Source organism: Rhincodon typus, unplaced genomic scaffold (assembly GCF_021869965.1).
Source record: "Rhincodon typus isolate 14 unplaced genomic scaffold, sRhiTyp1.1 hic_rhity00008403, whole genome shotgun sequence".
NCBI classification, from domain to species: Eukaryota; Metazoa; Chordata; class Chondrichthyes; order Orectolobiformes; family Rhincodontidae; genus Rhincodon; species Rhincodon typus.
Genome location: NW_025974041.1, coordinates 1497 through 6749, shown reverse-complemented (window position 1 = coordinate 6749; position 5253 = coordinate 1497). Strand labels below are relative to the sequence as shown.

Sequence of the window (5253 nt, the reverse complement as noted above, 5' to 3'; positions counted from 1 at the left end):
CATTCCTCTACTCAATTTTTTTCAAATATTTACTGGGAGTAAAACTGGTAAAGTAACTACACCTTCATAAACCACTCATGGCAAATTGAAACAAAAAGAAAAAATCAAACTGCAGATATGTAAAAATCCGAAATCATAAGGTACAAGCAAAATGAAGCAAGTCGTCACCAACTGTGTCGGTGTCCTGCAGTTACCAGCGAGAAGTTCACATTAATCCCTGTCACCAGCAAACTACCCGTCACCATAGTCATCGGGTCACAGTCACCAGGTAGATTCTCCAGCATCTGCAGTTCCTACTATCTCTGATACAATAGAATTCTGACTGGATTGGAAGTCTTAATTTTTAAATACATTTTTAAGCAGCATTAGCGGAGAATTTTTCAAGACGTTTTTAAACGATCCTTAGCGAAGCTCCGATAACATTCATCGCAAACAGGCGATCGCTGCATTTCGCGCGAGACAGCACATGCGTTATTAGCATATTGATATTTCCGACACTCAATCAACTTCCTGATTAGTTGGAATATGTTTGAAGTTACTGAGCCAGTTTCAACAAATAGATGTAAGATTGTTAAAACGTTTTTGTAGATGATAATATTACAGCATATGGAAAGGGATTAAAGTTACTCACCACCACTGTAAATGGTGTGGGTTCTATAGACCATCATTCGGCAAGAGGAGAACGTTAGCTTTGCGCAGTGGCAGTATCGTAGCCGATGAGGTTTAACCGAGGCGCGATTATTGCTTATTGAAAACTTTTCCCAATACCCCGCTTTGATGATTTGAAATATAGTCATCAATGGCAATTTTTGTTAGTCTCTGCGGAGACTGATAATATGTTTAAAAGTAGATCTGTTTTTGTGTGTGGTTGTTTTCTTTCACGTTTGGCGTGCGTCCGCCCTTCCATGTGACCCTTGTTTGGGTTCTTTGATTTCTCTGCTGTGCTTTTCTTGCAGCTTATTGCGGTTTTCTTTTGTTTTTGTTCTTTTAAGTAATCTTTCCTCTAACTATTAGATGTCTTGAGGATTTCTGCCTTTCCCACCGTTGTAGGCAGCTTTACCACTTCACCACACCTGCTTGTTTCGATTTCTGTCTCAGGCTTCTTGCAGTGTAACAGCAAAGCTCAAGCAAGGACACCTCATCTTCTATCCAGAGATAGTAGGAACTGCAGATGCTGGAGAATCTGAGTAACAAGGTGTAGACCTGGATGATCACAGCAGAAATGAAGAAGGGTCTAGAGCCGAAACGTCAGCTTTCCTGTTCCTCTGATGTTGCTTGGCCTGCTGTGTTCATCCAGCTCTACACCTTGTTATCTCATCTTCTGTCCAGACAGCTTTCAGAAGTCAACATTGAGTTTATACAGTTCCAGAACATGAAGACCCTTTTCCCCGCAACCAACACATTTTTAGCCATCCACAATTCTTGTTATTATTTTACTCAACATTTATCATCAGCCTTGGTATTGCCTCTCTTTCTTTCTCCCTCCCTCCATGCCATATGCATGAATTCTGTTCACTCCTACCCCCACTGTCATCAGCAGCATTATTACCCTTTGCCTGCTGCTTTCAGTTCTGACAAATGATCTTTTGACTTGAAACTTTGAATCCATCTATACTTCCCACTTCCTTGGGAAATAATCAAAGACTACATCCCCACCCAAGTTATGCTGTCTTCCACCCTCTTCCATTGAGCTGAAGATATAAAAGTTTGAATACACGTACTAATAGATTCAAGAACAGCTTCTTCCCTGTTGTTACCAAACTTTTGAATGGACCTTTCAAGTGTTAAGTCTCTTCTCTCTCTCTATCTTTATCTCTACACCTCCTCTGCAGCTGTAACACTCTATTGTGCACTCTGTTCTGCTACCTGATGCATTTTGTATGGTACAATTTCCCTGTATAACATACAAAACAACATTTTCACTATATCTCAGTACTTGTGACAACAATCAATCAATCAACATCCTGCTGCATCTGCTCTGCACCCTGTCTGCTATAGTCACATCCTTCCTGTAGTGCAGTGACCAGAACTGCACACAGTACTCCAGCTGTTTACTACTAATATTTTAAAAAGCTCCATCATGATCAGTTGAATATGAAATGATTGATCACAGAAAAACATGGAGAAGCTCATAAGGGATTATAAAGGTTGGAGATTAGTGAAACCCCTGTTTGAATCTGATACACACAGTCAAACATTAAGAGGTTTGTCATCTTCAGTGAACAAAAATCTTCAATGACAAGAGAGAGAAAGGGAGTGAAATGTCTCAAATCCAGTCTACCTACTAGTGTCATCTGAATTGTCAAACTCTATGCGTAGTTTGGGTTCTGGATTAAAGCTAGGTTGAATGGTTTCCTGACTGTTCTATACATTAGTTCCAAATCTGTGAGTCATCTGGTACAGGTGAGGTGTAGTGTTCTAATCATAAATTGGAGAAGAGAATTATTATGTTGCCTTGGCTTTGTTTGATGCCCTTCTTTTCATTTTCAGTTCTATAAAAAGGACTTGGAAGCACTGGAGTGAAGTGTGAAAATGACATTCAAGATTGATACCTGAATTGAAATGAATATAGTTAACAGAAAGGCTGAACAGGTTGGAGATTTATCTGTAGAAAAAAGACTTAGACGATACGTAAGATCTTGGTAATCTTTTAAAAACGAATCGGTTGGTACTGGGTAAATGGTTCTGATTTTGACTGGTGATAACACCAAAACTGCTTAGGGTTCACAGACATTGAAATAGGCTGCAATATCTTGGGTCCACAGAAAACCACAAGTTTCAATCAGTGATGCTAGGCTTCCTCAGAGAATTTACCTCTCGTCACATGGTCAGAACATCCATGACTAAGATCATGTTTTAATTAAATGCTTTGAAGATTTGGACAATCTTGAATTTGGAGATATTCTATGTGAGGGTATGGGCAACCATGTCAAAGGTTGCAGACAAGTTAAGAAAAATGAGGAAGGATTAATTACCACTGATGCAATTTGTGATTGAGAAGTTTAAACATTCTGAGCACAAAAGGCATTATAAAGACCGCTGAGCAAAAGTTTTGTCATAGTGATAGGGCTTTCAAGGAGTGTCTTAAAGCAGATGATGAGAGTGCGGAAGCAAATGTGATGATCCCATTTTCAGAAATGAAAACTGGGACAGCCTGAGGTAATGCTCCCTCCCAAGAGGAACAGATTTTCCCTTGCAGCTTTAAAGGTGCAGCACCATTTCTGCACCACCTGAATCAAGTGAGGTGGCCAAAATCGAAACCATTTCCTCTTTCCATAAATAGCCCTGAGGAATTGTGATCTGTGGATGTAATCAGCTAAAACAAGGGCCTCCCAGTTTCCTGCATCGCCACAACCCCTTCCCTGTTCTGACTGCCTCATATGGAAATCTCTTCATACATTATCCAGATATATAAAGTCACATGAGCATAGTGACAAATGATGCCAGCTGTGAGGCAAAGCAGTGGATCTAAAATGCTTGCAGAGATGCAGATTCATTTGGAGTGCATTCTACTCCCACAGAATGAACAGAAAGGTGGAATACAGAATATTACTAGTTGAATGACAAGCAGTATGAACAGCATGCAAAAGACAAATCTAACATGTCTCACAGCAGATCAGATCGAAGCTCACAATGCTGCCACATCCAGTCATGAATAGTTGTGAATAGTTAACCGTGTTGAGGAGACTGCAGAAATTTCACCCATTGTCAATCATGGGATCCCAGTATATCAAAAGACAATACTGAAACATTTCCAAGCAGTTTTGGCCGGAAGTGGCAAGTGGATGATCCAACTTGGCCACTTTGTGAACTCCCCAGCATTAGATGCCAGCCTTTAGCCAATTTGATTCACTCAATGCCATATCAAGAAATGGCTAAAGGCATTGGATACTGCAAAGGCTATGGGTCCTGACAATAGTACTGAAGATTTGTACTCCAGAACTAATTGCACCTCTAGCCGAGCTGTTCCAGTGCAGTTACAACACTGTCATCTGTCTATCAATATGGAAAATTGCCCAGGTATGTCCTGTTAATAAAATGTTCATAAAAACTGAGAAAAGTCTGAAGTTCTGAAGAAGGGTCACCAGACCCAAATTGTAAACTCTGCTTTCTCTCCACAGATGCAGCCAGACCTGTTTAATTTTTTCCAGCAATTTCTGTGTTTGTTGTTAATTGATTGCAGTGGATAAAAATGTTGCATAGAAATAAGTAATTTTACGTTAAACAGATGCTCAGAGTTAAATAAAAACTGCCTTGCGTCCAATACTGGTACTGCACATCATGGGATATTTGTTGATACTTGTTGATCAATAGTCTCTTTATCAAAGTCAGAGCATCCGATACTGATTAGCATATTTATATCCCATAGTGCATTGCGCTTATTTCAATGTTTCATTGACACAGCATATTTTTTTCAAGTTATCCTAAGAGTATTCTCAAAATATAATTTCTGGTCATAACACTAATATATTTCCTCGATAATGCTAAATTGTTTTAATATTAGTTCATTTGTTTTGTAGCCACCACAACTGTAATCTGTATCCATCTGCTAAGCGTCAGCTCGCCGACGAACGGACGTTAGCTTTGCGCAGTGGCAGTATCGTAGCCGATGAGGTTTAACCGAGGCGCGATTATTGCTTATTGAAAACTTTTCCCAATACCCCGCTTTGACGACTTGAAATATAGTCGGCAATGGCAATTTTTGACAGTCTCTGCGGAGACTGAACTTTAATTCTTAAAAATAGATGGCAATGTTGATTTCTTTCAACCGTATGTAACCGTTGAGTTGCCCGCTCCGCTGTTCAAGCTATTCCGCAAATAAGGTCAGACAGGGCGTCGGATTTGGTAATCTGCTTCTGACAATTTGCTTGATTTGTTTGTTTTTTAATCCCCGCTAAACCATTCCCGGAAGTTGCAAGCACGCTGCTGGAAAAGAGAGTTCTCACGTACTGTATTTCGACACGGGCATTGATAAAGCTCGGCCCTAAAAATGTGGAACGCCGACACTTAAGCAAAGCATGAAAATATTGTTTTGACAATCTACGATTGATACACCAAGTGTTGTTAAAGACTTTAGCTTAAGATCACATTTCGCACGAAGCTTTTAAAAGTTTTGCATCACCAAGTGGTCTGTAGAATATTTGTTGAGCACACAGATTTATAATTAAAAGGCTTGAGGGATCACAGCAAGTAATTAAAACTATATTGAGGCATCCCAAATTGCAACATGTTGAATAGAGAACTGCATATCTA

At 39.7% G+C, this 5253-nt stretch overlaps 2 non-coding genes across 2 annotated transcripts; both read left to right on the top strand.

The window, feature by feature from the left end:
- Positions 1 to 687: 687 nt before the first annotated feature.
- LOC125482297 lies at positions 688 to 828 on the top strand. Its single transcript, XR_007261599.1, has one exon. It is a non-coding gene; the product is annotated as a U4 spliceosomal RNA (small nuclear RNA).
- Positions 829 to 4580: 3752 nt separating this feature from the next.
- On the top strand, positions 4581 to 4721 carry LOC125482296. Its single transcript, XR_007261598.1, has one exon. It is a non-coding gene; the product is annotated as a U4 spliceosomal RNA (small nuclear RNA).
- Positions 4722 to 5253: the final 532 nt, after the last annotated feature.